Raw genomic sequence first — 17839 nt, 5'->3', positions numbered from 1 at the left:
CCTTATCCTTGAAGCTCCCCCTTGACTTGAGCTCTTCTTTTTCTTCTCCCATTTCTTTAAATGTGCAAGCTTCTTGATTTCCCTCTTCTTGGGGCATTTAGTGTGGTAGTGTCTCTTCTCCCCACATGTGAAGCATATAATGCACATTCTCCTCCTTTGGACTTCTTCTTTCCTACAACTCAAATTAGATTCTAAAGGAATTGAAATGAGTTTAGGAGTTACCTCTTTCTTACCCAATGGACACCTACTCTTGTAGTGTCCCTTCTCATTGCACCCAAAGCAAATGATGTGGTCCTTTGACATGACTTCGGTGGAGATGCTCACTAAGTGGACCTCCAAGACCTCTTCTTCATCCATCTTGAATTCTTCTTCAACCCTTGAGGATGTTGATGATGCTTCCTCATCCTCCTTCTCCTCCTCGGATGTTGAGCATGACTCAACTTCTGGTTGCTCCACCTCCTCTCCTTGCGCAATTGAACTCATCTCCTTGGGCTCTTCTTCTTCTTGTGTAGGCATAGGTTCTTCCCATTGAACCTTCTTTATCCTGCTCCACAAATTGTGAGCATTCTCATATTCACCTACACGACTCAGCACATCATTAGGCAAAATATCAATCAAAATAGATATTACCTTTGAATTTGCCTTGGATCGTGTGGTTTGCTCCATCGTCTAATATCATGGTTGGAGCTTCTTCCCTTTCTTGTCCTTCAAGACTTTGAACGGATCCTTAACCATTATCATGGTGTACCAATCTGTGTCGAAGAAGACCTCCATCTTCATCATCCAATAGGTGATGTCCCATAAGCCTCCGCCTTCAAACTTCGGCAGTTCAATCAAGTCGGTCATCCTTGTTTCCTCAGCGGTTAGTCCGAAGGAGAGCGTCCTTGCTCTGATACCAATTGTTGGAGGATCTTGTGGCCGGCTAGAAGGGGGGTTGAATAGATGTTGACCCCAAATTATCGCTTCCTACGTATTCATTAGCGCGCAAGCGGAAATACAAATACTAATATGAATACAAAAGATAAAGACAATGAGAAAGAACAAGAAAATCAATGCACGTCGATGTAACGTGGTTCAAAGATTAGAGCTCCTACTCCACGGTTGTCCTTGAGGTGAACGATCTCAATCCTTCGATGGATTAGCCCTCGGCAAACTCTGGCTATCTCAAGTCGCTCCTTGTGGGTGGAGAAACCTCACCACAAAACTCACCAAGACCTCTTGGATTACACAAGCACTTGAGAACTCTTGTGACTACTAATTAGGCTTTAACCAAGTTTAATTTCATCACCTTGGCTGGCCATCCCTAGCTCCTTCTTATAGAGCTTGGAAGAAAATAGCCCTGCTATTTTACCGTTACTAGTCGACTGGTCCTTGCACCAGTCGATTGGTGCCAGCCCAATGGCTCTTTACCAATCGACTACTACAGTGCACCATTCGACTGTTACAGTATACCAATCGACTGCTACAGTATACCAGTCGACTATTACAGTGATGTTAACTGCTACAGTGCCCCATTTACTGCTACAGCCCCCCCTCAGATTTTTTTCTGAGTACAATCTCTCATGCATTCATACCCTCATGACTCACTTGACTTTTATTTGTACCCTTGACCTCTTGCCTTCAAGCCTACTTCCTTTGGCTCTCGTCCCTCAGATGCATCCAAGCATGCGGCTCATCCCCAATATCATCCTTCGTGTATGCCTCGAAGTCACTTCCCTCGACCCTTGTCCTTGCTGCTTTGTCCATGGTCCCTCGGATGCTCCATCCTTCACCGGACACAAAGTCATCAAGCTGAGTCATATGTGTATCCTGCAAACCTGCACACTCATATACACATATCAAATACAAGGGTAAATCTAACTTAAACCCTTTTCCTAAATACCAAAGCACATGGTCGCACGGACCATTGGGATTGCTCCAACACACTCCTCATCTAAAGAGTCCTTATCTTTATACATATCAAGAAATTTGCACTCAACTATATTAATATCATAGAATTTGCCAAAATCTTTATATTTGTTAGCCTCCACTAGCCTTTGTGGAAAAGGAATCCTTAGTAGAAGTCTTAGAAAGGATTGATATTCTTTTTTTCATATTTTCTTTGAGCTCGTGATGACCACTGTTGAGGGAAAGGTACTTGTGATGTTTGGATACTTTCTAGAATAAAGGGATTGAGTTTTTGTGGTTTTGTTATTATTCTTCTCCCCAATTCTATATAAGTCCTTCTCTAGAAGTTCTTTATGATTCTTGCCACTTCTCAACTTAATATCATTACAATATTCACTAGACCTTGTTTGGGTAGGAGGGGGTCATGTTTGAATGATTTTGAAATTATGCTATGAATCTTTGCCTCCAATTGTTCAAACCCCTCATTCTGTGACTTGTGATTTTCAAAACTCTTGGATGGTTGAACTGTATTTTGTTTGGCAAGCTCATTTGCCTTCATGGCTTGCACTTCTAAAGTTCTTGGGAAAAATTCCATCCAACTTTTATCTGACCATTCATGAAGGTTCAATGGCATTTGATTAATTAATGTGAATATTTCATCCACACTTTTATTCATAAAAGAACCTCCAGCTAATGAATCTAATAAATACTTATCTGAGAAAGAAATACCCCCATAGAATATGTGAAGAGTCAGATATTTTTCTAAACCATGATGGGGACACTGTCTTAACAAACTCTTGAATCTGTCCCATACTTTAAATAGTAATTCTCCATCTATCTGAGCAAAGTGTGTGATGTTATTCCTTAAGTAAACTTTTCTGCTTGGAGAGAAAAAAATGATTCAAAAATCAATGCTCCAATTATTTCCAACTTGTAATGCTTTGAGGATGAAGAGAATAAAACCAAGCCTTTGCTCTATCCTTGATACTGAAAGAAAATATCATCAATCGAATGACATCTGCTAAGACTCCCTCACAGTTTACTATATTATAAAGTTCTACGAATTCTTCAAGGTGAAAGTATGGGTTTTCTGATATTTTTCCTCCAAATTTGTGACCTTATATCATGGTGATTAATTCTGGATTTAGTTGAAAAGTTTTTACTTCGATATGAGGTTGCATAATGGGAGAGATAAATCTTGCATAAATAGGTTCAGAATATTCTCTCAAAGGTCTGCTTGACACGTTAGTGCTCATAGATATCTAAAAAAATTATAATAAAAAATAAAAATATAGAATTAAGAGCAAGAAAGAAAATACAAAAATTAAGAAAAGAAAAAACTAAACTTTAAACTAAAAACAAAAAGTAAATGCAGAATTTAAATTGCAAAAAAGAATTGTGCGGAAATAAAAATAAACAAGTAAAAATAACTATTAACATGTTTAGAGTAATTCATATATTAATCAACTAATATTAATGTGAATAGTCCTAGGCAAGGACGCCAAAAACTTGTTACGAACTATAAGTACACGGCTACGTTATCAGTAATATAAAAGATTATCGAACCCACATGGACTGTTGATTAAGCACTAGAGATGTCGCAAAGTAAGTTATCTAGATGATCGAAAGTTGGGTTTGGTGCTTGTGAACTAACGAGAAAGATTGAAAGAAGGAGAGGGAATAGAGAGTAGAGAAGAAGGTGGATGGTGAATGATAGATGCCAGGATTTCGGTTTCATTACTATTCTAGTTAATGTTCCTATGCATTGTTTATATATCTAACTTCATGCTTACACTCATGTAGGGATTCTAACTAGAGTCTAGCACAACCCTCACGATGGTTACATCGAAAAATTTACCACAAGTTCTAATGTCATTAAGTAAAGAGGTAACCTAGAAAGTCTGGTTAAGAGGGAATCCCTTGTCACTAGGACCCCTTGGTCCATTCCTAGATTACATAAGTCACCTTCTAACATTAATTTAGGAAAAACTCTTGAAACTCTAATTAAACTCCCTAATACGGCATTGATCCCCGTTTCAAGGACATATCGTAGAAAGTAAGGGATACCCCCTATCACCGGGTCCTATAATTTCACAATCCATGGCACCTCCTCTACATGGTGACCAACCCCTTAAGGATTAGTCCCTATGTTATGATCTTTTGACTCCAGAAAGTGAAAAAGAATTGATGTCCTCTATCACTAAGGGCATAATATGTCTGGTTGAATGAGTATCCTTTGTCATTAAGAATCCTCCGGTTATCCAGTCTAGTAGTAACCTTAACATAAAGACAAAATCCCACATATCTACATGTTTACACCATTCACACATTTTATCAAATACATAAAAGGCATAACACAATAGAACAAGTAGTAAACATATCATTGCATAGGAAAATATCTATAAACATAGTTCATACATCAACATCATAACATCACTACTTCCTACATCCTAGATCTAGAGAATCTACTCTATCACAAGGGATTACAATCCAAAGATGAAGAAAGAAGCAAACTATAACTCAATACATGGAGATAGAGAGATGAGATGGTTATCTTTGATAGCATCCTTGAAAGTGCTCCCTTGCTCCGGAGATGGATGGATCTTAAAGAAGAAGAGTTTTAGGGCCTCCCCCAGAGGGGAGAACCCTTCACTAAGGAGAGGGATGAAGTCCCCAATCCCTAAGATTCCTGAAAAGGGGAGAAAAATCCCCTTAAATAGGGTTGGCATGGCCCCTGCCATGGGTCATGCCACGGTCGTGCCCCTTGGGCAGGGCCAAAGCCTGTTGGCTGATGGAACTGGTGCACAACTATGTCGAATCCATATGGCCTAAGTGAAGATAGTCTCTAGATGTAAGACATGGTTGTGCCAAAAGGCATGACCCTGCTCTAATTGAGCTTTAGAGAAACCACACGACCTTGTAGATCTACACGCCCTGAAGTTGTCGACCACGAGAATTGCCACACGGCCATGCCTGGGGGCACGACCATATTCTGGTTGCACTTGGGGTAAGAAGCACGGCCATGCCAAGAGGCATAACCCTGCTCTGCTCTATTCTCCACATGCTTCTTCTTAGCATGTTTCCGCTCCATTTCCACTCCAAAAGCATTCCTGTCATCACAAAATGCATAAGAGAAGATCTCCGAACTAAAAGAAATGGAAATATAATATTATAATGAAATAGGGTGTAATAAACATAGATTATATGCATGAAATACAAGTAGATGTGTGTTAAACAATGCCTAAAGATGTATATAATCTATGCACATCACTAGAGTATGTCAACTCAACTGCTTGCGTGGCTAGATTCAGGTCATTCCATGCACCTAGATCCTTTCTAGCCTCTCGAATCTCCGGGCGCCTGGAATACCTTAAATTCAGCTTTGATTTCCTACATCACAGAGTTAGTACAACAAACATAATATGAAATATACGTATAAAATATTTAGATAGTCTTGGGAATATGCAATCCTGACTTTTGGATTTCACAGAAATCCTAGGTCTGATCAATGCCTAGTGTTTCCTTAACGAGGAATACATCCTCACCTACTCCTCTCAATAGAGTTTACTTGTTGCCAAACATTCGGTTCCCCTGACCTGTTTGGAATTTTACTCAACGTCCGATCTTGACCTTCGAGACTGTAGGAAATTTCGAGCCGCAAAACCTCTTTTTGCGTTGCGGAAACCCCGAAGTTCTTGCCACAGATCCGTGCGAAGATAAAAATTTACATATACATAGTTTTCTCCTAGATATACACTAGATCTACATGGTAGAGATTATACCTTTGTTGCGAAGCCCTTCGCTTATCCCGCTCATCCAAAAGTTGTCAGATCTCGTAGAGTGTCAAGTGAACACTCCTCTACAAGTATCCACACGGACAAAAGGTGGAGAAAAACCACTTAGAGTGTGCTAGCACTCTTGGTGGTCTCGGCAATGGAGGATGAGAGGGAGAAGAGAATGTAGAGAGGAAGAAGAAGGCTTGAATTAGCACACAAATTGCTTAATGCCTCACTCATGTGGCCATCCACTTAATGGAGGGGTTTTAAACCTCCATCTAATACAAAGAGTCATGGTTCTTGGTCTTCCTCATGAGGTGACACACAATGATGTGGCTTTGATGATGTGGAACACCATCATTGGCTGGCCCATGCCAAGTCACAATGAGGTGGCATTTGGTTAAGTCAAACTTGACCCTTCATCTTCCCTCTCAAGTCAAGTCAAACTTGACCCATTTATCTCCCATGGTTGATCAAATCTAACCATTGATTCAAGTCAATTTAATTTAATGAATCTCTATTCATTAAATTAAATTGATTCAATGAGTCATAATCTAAATTAGACTCATTCAACACATGAATCAAATTGAGTCCAACTCAATTAGTCTAATTTGGATTACACTTAATCCAATTTGGTTCATCATATGAACCTAATCCTCTTGGTTCATCATATGAACCTATTCTCCATCTAATTGCCTTTTGTGTGTGACCCTATAGGTTCTTGTAATGTTGGCAATGCTCCTAAACTCATTTAGAAGCATAAGTAATGAGCGGTATCTAGCAACACATCATTACTACCCAAATTACAAGAATGTTGAGATCCAACAACACCTTGTGACTACTAATCGTGACTCTCACAATATGTGGCAATGCCCTTCTATCCTTGACATCTAGGTTGATCAATTGAGGCATAGACCGTGCCATCTTCTAATCAATTTATATCTTGAACTCCAAGTAGACTCACTCTAAACAAATGAGCTCAATATCTCATATTAACTCATTTGGGCATGGCCATGCACTTAGTGGTCTCACTCTATCAAGAATCATGATGTCACTCCCGTCATATAGGAGGGATAGATCCCATCTACATCACTCACATCCCTCCGCATAATTTGCTACACACCCAGTAATCGCCTTTATAGTCCACCCAGTTATGGGTGACGTTTGACGAAGCCAAAGCATGCAACTCCTTATGTAGGGAACCATGGTGACTTCAGGTCCAAGGACTCATAGTCATACTAATAGTCACATGAGAAAGTATATGACACTCATATAACGATCCATGATACTTTCTCATGGTGGGTCATTCAGTATACATTCTCCAATGCATACCCATGTATCAACTTGATATCTCTATATCCATGACTTGTGAGATCAAGTCATCGAGTTGACCTACATGCTAATCTCATCGCATTAACATTGTCCCTGAATGTTAATATTTTACTAGGAATGATTAAGAATAGTATTCTCTATATCATCTCACTATCAATTCAACCAATCGATTGATATAGATAAGAACCTTCTACTCAAGGACGCTATAATACTTAGTTATTTAGCACCAATACAAGTAAGGATAATAACCATAAAGAAACACCTTTATTAGTATATAGAAATATGATACATCGAGTCCATACGACAATCATCATATGATTAGCTCTAGGGCTCTAACTAGCAATCTCCCACTAGCACTAGTGTCAATCAGTGTAGGCTCTAAGGCCTAATGACCTAGTGTGACCATCATGCTTTCTCTGTGACAAAGCCTTGGTCAAGGGATCAGCGACGTTAGCCTCTGTGGGTACTCTGCAAATCTTCACATCTCCTCTATCGATGATCTCTCGAATAAGATGGAAGCGCCGTAGTATGTGTTTGGTCCGCTAGTGTGAGCGAAGTTCCTTAGCCTGTGCAATTGCTCCATTGTTGTTACAATAGAGCTCTATAGGATCGGCTATGCTAGGAACCACCCTAAGCTCAGTAATGAACTTGCAGATCCAAACTGCCTCCTTTGCTACTTCTGATGCAACAATATACTCGGCCTCTGTTGTAGAATCAGCAACTGTGTCCTACTTCGAACTCTTCCAGCTCACAGCACCACCATTCAAGCAAAACATGAACCCAGACTGTGATCTATAATCATCCTGGTCAATTTAGAAACTAGCATCACTGTAACCCTTTACAGCTAGCTCATCATCGCCTCCATATATCAAGAAATATTCTTTAGTCCTTCTCAAGTATTTAAGAATATTCTTGACCGCTATCCAATGATGCTCACCTGGATCTGACTAGTATCTGCTCGTCATGCTCAAAGCATACGAGACATCAAGACGAGTACATAGCATGGCATACATGATAGATCCTATGGCTGAAGCATAAGGGATCTTATCCATGTGGTCTCTCTCCTCTCTAGAAGAGGAACTTTGAGTCTTTGAAAGACTCACACCATGTGACATTGACAGAAATCCTTTCTTGGAATTCTACATGGCAAACCATAGTAATCCCTTGTCAATATATGTACTCTGACTTAGGCCAAGCAATCTCTTAAATCTATCTCTATAGATCTTTATGCCTAGAATGCAGGTTGCTTCACCTAAGTCCTTCATTGAGAAATAATTCCCCAGCCAAGTCTTTACAGACTGCAGCAAAGGGATATCATTTCCAATGAGTAGTATGTCATCCACATATAATACAAGGAAGATAATTGTGTTCCCAATAACCTTCTTGTAGACACAGGATTCATCTTTATTCTTGATGAAACCAAACTGTTTGATTGCATCATCGAATCGAAGATTCCAGCTCTGAGAAGCTTGCTTTAGTCCATAAATGAACTTATGTAGCTTGCATACTCTGGCAGTATGCAGTGGATCTACAAAACCCTCAGGTTGTGTTATGTACACATCCTCGAGCAAGTTTCCATTCAGAAACACGGTTTTGACATCCATTTGCCAGATCTCATAATCGTGGTATGCTGCAATAGCAAGCATGATCCGAATGGACTTAAACATTGCTACTGGAGAAAAGGTTTCATCATAGTCAATACCATGAATTTGCTTGAAACCTTTAGCTACTAAACGACCCTTATAGATAAGTCCATCTATGTAAGTCTTTCTCTTAAAGACTCACTTACACCCAATGGGCTTGACGCCTTCAGGTGGATCAACCAAAGTCCATACTTGGTTAGTGTACATGGATTCCATCTCGGATCTCATGGCCTCTAGCCATGACTCAGAATCTGGTCTCATCAAAGCCTCCTGATAGGCGGTAGGCTCATTCTCAACGAGCATAACATCATCATGGTCAAACAAGAGAAATGAGTATCTCTCAAGCTGACGACGTACCCTATCAGACCTGCGAAGAGGTAGGTCTACTTGAATTGGTTGTTGTTCCTCAACTCCTTGTGGAACAATCTCATCATCCTCAACACTTTGTGGTTCCAGTTCAACTTCCATCAAGGCTTCAGTGTTATGGTCCATATCTTGAACTTCTTCAACATCGAACGTACTCCCACTAGTTTTTCTAAAAACAAAGTCCTTTTCTAGAAATACCCCAGTCTTAGCCACAAAAACTTTGTGTTAACTGGGAATGTAGAAGTAATATCCCTTTGTTTCCTTGGGATATCCTATAAAATAGTACTTGTCGGATTTGGGTCCCAGTTTGTCTAAGACTTGACGTCGAACGTAAGCCTCACAACCCCAAATCCTCATAAAAGACATCTGGGCATCTCTCCTAGTCCATATCTTATATGGTGTCTTTATCACAGCTTTGGATGGAACACGGTTAAGTGTGAAGGCTGCTGTATCTAGAGCATATCCCCAAAAGGATATAGGAAGATCTGTGTGACTCATCATGGATCGTATCATATCTAATAGGGTACGATTCCTCCTTTCGGATACACCATTCCACTGTGGTGTTCCAGGAGGAGTGAGTTGGGATAGAATCCCACACTCAGCTAGATAGTGACGAAACTCATGGCTAAGGTATTCCCCACCTCGATCTGATCGAAGTATCTTAATACTCTTGCCTAGCTGATTTTGTACTTCATTCTTGAATTCTTTGAACTTTTCAAAGGATTGTGACTTATGTGTCATCAGATACACATAACCATATCTACTGAAGTCATCAGTAAATGTAATGAAGTACATATAACCACCTCTGGCAGTGACATTGAAAGGGCCACATACATCACTATGTATAAGTCCTAACAAGTCAGTCACTCTTTCGTTGTGTCCACTAAAGGGAGTCTTGGTCATCTTACCCAGTAGGCATGACTTGCATGTCTCATATGATTCAAAATCAAATGAGTCCAGCAAACCATCTTTATGGAGCTGGGATAAGCGATTCTCATTTATATGACCTAAGCGACAATGTCAGAGATAGGTTCTGTTCATATCATTTGACTTGAACCTTTTGGTATTTATGTTATAGAAGGGCTTCTCTAAGTCTAGAATGTAGAGTCCGTTTATCAGAGGTGCACTACAATAAAACATATCGTTTAAATAAACGAAAAGCCTTTCTTGTCTAAACAAGATACTAAAATGATATTCTTTGTAAGACCAGGCACATAACAACATTCATCTAATTCTAGTACAAGCTCAGAGGGCAGAGATAGATAGTAAGTTTCTACAGTAACAGTAGCAACCCGTGCGCCATTGCCTACTCGTAGGTCCACCTCGCCCTTCGTCAATGCCCTGCTATTTCTCAGCGCCTGCATATTAGTACAAATGTGAGAAGCACATCAAGTATCTAATACCCACGATGCAGAAATAGATAGATTGACTTCTATAACATATATACCTGAAGTAGAAGTCTCACTCCTCTTCTTCTTAAGATCTTCTAGGTATCCTTTGTAGTTCCTCTTCCAGTGCCCGGTCTGACCGCAGTGGAAGCAGGTAGCATCCTTGGCAACTCCTCCTTTAGGTTTCATTACCTTGCCTTTGCCCTTGGTTTGGGACTTTCCCTTACCTTTAAGCTTGCCCTTGCCTTTATGCTTTTGCACCATCAAAATGGAGTTGGGCTTTACCTTCTTAAGGTTGAGCTCAGCAGTTCTTAATATGCTTAGCAACTCAGGCAGTGACTTGTCAATTTCGTTCATGTTGTAATTCATGACAAATTGGTTGTAGCTCTCTAGCAAGGATTGCAAGATCAAGTCAGTGGCCAGTTCTTGGCCAAGTGGGAATCCCAGCCTCTGTAGGTTTTCTATGTACCCAATCATCTTGAGCACATATGGACCTACGGGAGTCCCATCTTGCATCTTGCACTGAAACAGTGCCTTGGAGATCTCGAATCTCTCGTGCCTTGCTTGTCCTTGATATAGCTGACGAAGATGTTCAACCATATCATAAGCAGACATCAACTCGTGTTGCTTCTGAAGCTCAGAGTTCATGGTCGCGAGCATGAGGCATGACACATCTAATGCATCATCTTGATACTTCTTATAAGCATCTCGGCCAGCTCGCGTGGCAGTGGCAGGAGGTGCCTCGGGAATGGGTTGCTCCAGGACATACAGTTTTCTTTCTTGTGTGAGAATAATTCTCATATTCCTGTAGCAGTCCAGGAAATTAGCTCCATTGAGCTTGTCCTTATCAAGGACAGAACGCAGGGAGAAAGTATTCGTGTTTGTCGACATGGCAATCTACAACAGAAATAATGTAGAAAGTAAATATCATATTCCATTTATCATTTAATTAGGCATTTAACTAAATGATGCTCCCACTGAATTATAGGGCTTTTGTATAATCAAGTCATAGATGTGGTCAAACCATACTACTATATTCTTACCAATTAGCTATAATTCTCATGTGATAAGATCCACATCATACTATGACTTGAGTTAGCTTTGGCTAAATCGCTCAAGACTTAGTATGATTGGTAGATAACGAATTATCAATTACATCTCTATGCAACTCTTGTTTATAGGATCAAGATCCTCATTTATACTAAAACTTGAGTTAGCTTTGGCTAAATCGCCCAAGATTTAGTATAAATGTGATTTGTATCCTATCTTCCAACCGTTGGAAAATGCCTATAGTTATACCCGGTAAAATAGAGTTAACTAGTTATACTCAATCTAATTGAGTTTGTACTCACCCAAGCTTTGATAGGCGGGACCAAGATTGTCCCTCCGCACCCTACCAAGATAATATGTGTTGCTCTGCTTTGGCAGATTCAACAACAAAAAATGATTGAGGTAGTGATGGGTATCAAAACATGGTAAGCATTTCGAGTTGACTTGATTAAGATCTAATCTAATCGTGAATTCGTATCATATATGCATTAAGGCACTAATTACCCTACATTAGCATGCATCACATACACACAAAGAATTCAAGATAATGTGACATGGTTATGGCCCTACTACGATCCTCTCTAGCCAAAGAGAAGATCGAATGGTCAACCTAGGGATAGCACCTTCTCTAAGGTCTTCATTTGACCACCTTGTGTTGTCGGCTTCCTTCTTGTAACTCCATCTTCAATTGTACATTACAAAAGTGAAACTCTAGTTACATTCGAGTCTAAAACTATTTTACAACAGGAATATAAAAGAAGGAGGGCACGACACACAGGTCGTGTAACAAAATACAACACTCACAACCAAATGATGGCTCGCAGGCCGTATTATGAATCACAACACATAATTTCCAATCATATTGGGTCTTTGGGACATAACCATGAACACATCACACACATATTCAAAATATACATTTTTCATAAATTTTCATAAATTTACTGCTATTCTAACAACCCTTTATGAGCCGCAACTTCGCGGCGGTCTAGTTTGTTGATTTTTCGGTCAAGGTCAAGTAACAACTCCCCTTGCGAGGTTAGGAGCAGCACCCCTACTCACAAAATTAATTTTTGTGAGTGTTACATAGACCTTACAGTACCTAAAATCATTTAGATCACCGATTTGGTCGAGACCAACTCGTTTGCAAAGATTTTCTCTTAGTGACCGAAACCTCCAAGTGACTATACACTTGTTGTTTTGCCCCAAAGAGAAATATACTCATAAAAATGTTAAAATTTAGTAAATTTATAGAAATTTATATATTTGCAAATTTTATATAAAAATGCAAATAAAACTAGTATATGCTTCGCACGTGGCTCTGATACCACTGTAGGAACTTTCGAGCCGTAAAAATCACTTTTTACGTTGCGGAAACCCCGAAGTTCTTGCCACAGATCCGTGCGAAGATAAAATTTATATATACATAGTTTTCTCCTAGATCTACACTAGATCTACATGGTAGAGATTATACCTTTGTTAAAAACCCTTCGCTTATCCCGCTCGTCCAAAAGTTGCCGGATCTCGTAGAGTGTCAAGTGAACACTCCTCTACAAGTATCCATGCGGATAAAAGGTGGAGAACAACCACTTAGAGTGTGTTAGCACTCTTGGTGGTCTCGGCAATGGAGGATGAGAGGGAGAAGATAATGTAGAAAGGAAGAAGAAGACTTGAATTAGCACACAAATTGCTTAATGCCTCACTCATGTGGTCGGCCACTTAATGGAGGGGTTTTAAACCTCCATGTAATACCAAGAGTCATGGATCTTGGTCTTCCTCATGAGGTGGCACACAATGATGTGGCCTTGATGATGTGGAACACCATCATTGGTCGGCCCATGCCAAGTCACAAATGAGGTGGCATTTGGTCAAGTCAAACTTGACCCTTCATCTTCCCTCTCAAGTCAAGTCAAACTTGACTCATTTATCTCCCATAGTTGATCAAATCTAACCATTGATTCAAGTAAATTTGATTTAATGAATCTCTATTCATTGAATTAAATTGATTCAATGAGTCATAATCTAAATTAGACTCATTCAACACATGAATCAAATTGAGTCTAACTCAATTAGTCTAATTTGGATTACTCTTAATCCAATTTGGTTCATCATATAAACCTAATCCTCTTGGTTCATCATATGAACCTATTCTCCATCTAATTGCCCTTTGTGTGTGACCATATAGATTCTTGTAACGTTGGCAATGCTCCTAAACCCATTTAGAAGCATAAGTAATGAGCGGTATCTAGCAACACATCATTATTACCCAAGTTACAAGAATGTTGAGATCCAACATCACCTTGTGACTACTAATTGTGACTCTCACAATATTTGACAATGTCCTTCTATCCTTGACATCTAGATTGATCAATTGAGGCATAGATCATGTCATTCTCTAATCAATCTATATCTTGAACTCCAAGTAGACTCACTCAAAACAAATGAGCTCAATATCTCATATTGACTCATTTGGGTATGACCATGCACTTAGTGGTCTCACTCTATCAAAAATCATGATGTCACTCCCATCATATAGGAGGGATAGATCCCATCTACATCACTCACATCCCTCCGCATAATTTGCTACACACCCAGTAATTGCCTTTATAGTCCACCCAGTTACGGGTGACGTTTGACGAAGCCAAAGCATGCAACTCCTTATGTAGGGAACCATGGTGACTTCAGGTCCAAGGACTCATAGTTATACTAATAGTAACATGTGAAAGTATATGACACTCATATAACGATCCATGATACTTTCTCATGGTGGGTCATTCAGTATACATTCTCCAATGCATACCCATGTGTCAACTTGATATCTCTATATCCATGACTTGTGAGATCAAGTCATCGAGTTGACCTACATACTAGTCTCATCGCATTAACATTATCCCTGAATGTTAATATTTGACTAGGAATGATTAAGAGTAGTGTTCTCTATATCATCTCACTATCAATTCAACCAATCAATTGATATAGATAAGAACCTTCTACTCAAGGACGCTATTATACTTAGTTATTTGGCACCAATACAAGTAAGTATAATAATCATAAAGAAACGCCTTTATTAGTATATAGGAATATGATACATCGAGTCCATACAACAATCATCATATGATTGACTCTAGGGCTCTAACTAACAGAGACTTCTCGCTAGACATCTGATCCTCGACCCACATAGACTTCTACCTAGTGTCCGTAACCCTCAAGGCTTCCTGTCTAATGTTTGAGACCATTAGGACTTCTGCCCGATATCCTTCATTTGCCAAGACTTCTGCCTAGTCCACTCGAGTAGAACTTCTTTATCCAATCCACTCGACTAGGACTTCTTATCGAATCCACTTGATTAGGACTTCTTTGCCTAACCTCAATTAGGACTTTCCTGCACACTTAGTTAATTTCATTAGATCACAATAACCCTTAACTTTGAACCTTTGCCAATATCAAAATACAAATTTAATTAGCTAGTGCTTTTAGCACCAACACTTATTCCATGCATGTCATTCCGAACTCTCTAAGTCCATCATATGGTTTTGACCAAAATCGGCTGATGGACCTAAATAACTCAAAATGACATGAAAATAAGTCCTATATATTCATCTAGTTCTATTGATTATATGCATAATCTCAAATATCAATTTGGCATACTATATTGAGAGTAGTAATTTTTAAATATAGATCAGATTTTTTTAATCATTAAAAAAGGTTTTAATTGATTGCTACAATCGATTAAAAAATATGATTCATATTTAAAAAATTATTGCTCTTAATATAGTGTATCAAATTAATGTTTGAGAATATGAATATAATAAGGAGAACTAGACGAACACACAGGACTTGATTACATGTCATTATGGGCTCTCTAGATCCATCTGCCAATATCGATTAAAATTAGTTAATGGACCTAAAGAGCTCATAATGACATAAAACCAAATCATATATATTAGTCTAGTTCTCCTGATATCTCCATGTCTTCAAACATAAATTTGATCAACTATATTAAGAGCAGTGATTTTTTGAACATGGATGAAATTTTTTAATTATTAAAAAAAAAGAAATCAATTGCTACAGTATAATAATTGATTAAAGTTATTATTCATGATTAGAAACATGTCAAATCGATTACTACACTATAGAAATAGATTAAAAAATCTTATTCATGTTTAAAAAATTATTACTCTCAATATAATATGTCAAATTGATATTTGAGGATATGGATATAATTAGAAGAACTAGACGAATACATAGGACTTAATTCCATATCATTTCGAGCTCTCTAAGTATATTAGTTGATTTCAGCCAAAATTGGCTCTTGGACTTAAAAAACTCATAATAACATGGAACCAAGTCATATGTGTTCATCTAGTTCTCTTGATTATATCCATGCCCTTAAACATTAATTTGGCGCACTATATTGTGAGTAGTGATTTTTTAACACAAATCAGATTTTTTTTTATCATTAAAAAAAGATTTTAATAGATTGCTACATTTAACAATTGATTAAAGTTATTGTTCATGATCATAGAAACATATCGAATCAATTGCTACACTTTAGTAATCAATTAAACATTTTTTTATTAAAAAATTTAATTTGTGTTCAAAAAATTATTACTCCTAATATGGTATGCTAAATTGATATTTGAGGATATAGATATAATTAGGAGAACTAGACAAACACATATGACTTGGATCCATGTCGTTCCAAGCTCTCTAGGTCCATTAACTTATTTTGGCTAAAATTGGTTGATGGATCTAGAGAGCTCGGAATGACATAGAACAAGGTCTTTTGTGCTCTTCTAGTTATCCTAATTATATTTGTACACTCAAACATTAATTTGATAGACCATACTGAGAGTAGCAAATTTTGGATCAAAGAAGATTTTTAATCGTTTAAAAAAAGTATGTCTAAATCTATTACTACATACTATAACAATTGATTCGCCAAATGAGAGGAGGGATAAAATGGGTATTGAGTATGTGATTGATAATTTTAAAACTAGGATATTGTTGTGTGGCAAATCCACAAGTGCATGAAGATATTCCAAGTAATAAAATATATCGATCCCACGAGAGCTATAAATCAAGTACTAGTAAGAATTGCAAAATAGGTTATCTAGACAATCAAGGATTTATATATGTCACTAGAGCAAGGAAGAAACTAGAGTTGAGAGAGAGAGAGAGTGAGAGAGAGAGAGAGAGAGAGAGAGAGAGATGTAGAGAAGATCACCGAAAGAAGGCAAAGAAATAATAGTTGAAATCAATTAGATCATGAGAGAAGGCAGTAAGATCCCAATGAAAGATAGAGATGATCATGCAGAGAAGGCAGAGTGATCAAAGTAGGAATCAATGAGTGATCTAACTCAAAAGGTAGAGAGATCATAGAAGGAAGGCAGGGGTGATCTAAATCATAAGACAAAGAGATCGTAGAAGGAAGATAGACATATCTAGATTAGAAAGAAGAGAGATCACAGAAAGAGGCAGTGGTAATGGAATTTTAGGACTTTGGTTTCACCCAAAGTAAACACCTAATCTATATTTAGTTTCCTATCCTCAATGGTTATTTATGCAGGTAGATCATCTTATGGTATCCGATGTGAACTTTTACTTCTACAACCGTGTATCAACCCTAATCATTGTCTACTTTTGGAAGGATTGTAACTAGTGATTGAAACCTAGGGGGACTCTATCACAAGATCTCTAGACCTCTAATTAACCATGTTTTCTACTGCGTGACAACAAATTAGGTTTGATCCATTAAGCTCTATGACAACTTAGGGTTCCTCGTGGCATACTGGGTTGCACTTTCATATCTGACTCTCTGCATCTCAATTTTCTACAAGTCAGAGGGTTGAGTTCTCTTTTCGGTTCATCCCCAAACCCTTGTGGAATACAAATCTCAAGATTTTGGCATCAAGATCATGTTAATACCGTAGACCCGGACCATAAACATATATTTCATCAGATAAGAAATATGCAAACATATAAAGTAAATGAAAAGATATTCACATATCAAAAGGGCTACTCCCTACATCTTAGAATCAAGAGAACTACTCCATTGTAAGGAAATTACAAACCAAAGACACTAATAAAAGTATTCATACATATAAAAATAGAGATTACCAACAAAGATATGGTTAGGGAGAAGATTTTTGGTATCTTAGGAGTGGTTCCCTTGCACCGGAAATATGGATCGTCAGAGTTGATGAAAATAAGTGCTCTAGGGTTTCCTCTAAGGGGGGAACCCCCTCTAAGGAGGAGGAAGAAGTCATCTGGTCCTAGATCCCTAATCCAATCGAGTGAGTCCCCTTATATAGACACTGAAGATGGTTGCCTGACACAGGCTATGTTGTTGGGCGTGGGCGTCCGTGTCAACCGTTGAGGAGCAGATCTCATGGGCCAT

At 38.5% G+C, this 17839-nt stretch overlaps 1 non-coding gene across 1 annotated transcript; it reads left to right on the top strand.

Moving 5' to 3' along the window:
• Positions 1-2651: 2651 nt before the first annotated feature.
• Positions 2652-2759, top strand: LOC122028321. The gene has a single exon (XR_006124727.1). It is a non-coding gene; the product is annotated as a small nucleolar RNA R71 (small nucleolar RNA).
• Positions 2760-17839: the final 15080 nt, after the last annotated feature.

This window comes from Zingiber officinale, chromosome 10A (assembly GCF_018446385.1).
Source record: "Zingiber officinale cultivar Zhangliang chromosome 10A, Zo_v1.1, whole genome shotgun sequence".
Classification (NCBI taxonomy): Eukaryota; Viridiplantae; Streptophyta; class Magnoliopsida; order Zingiberales; family Zingiberaceae; genus Zingiber; species Zingiber officinale.
The sequence above is the reverse complement of the archived record's forward strand: the minus strand, read 5'-3'. Positions and strand labels throughout refer to the sequence as shown.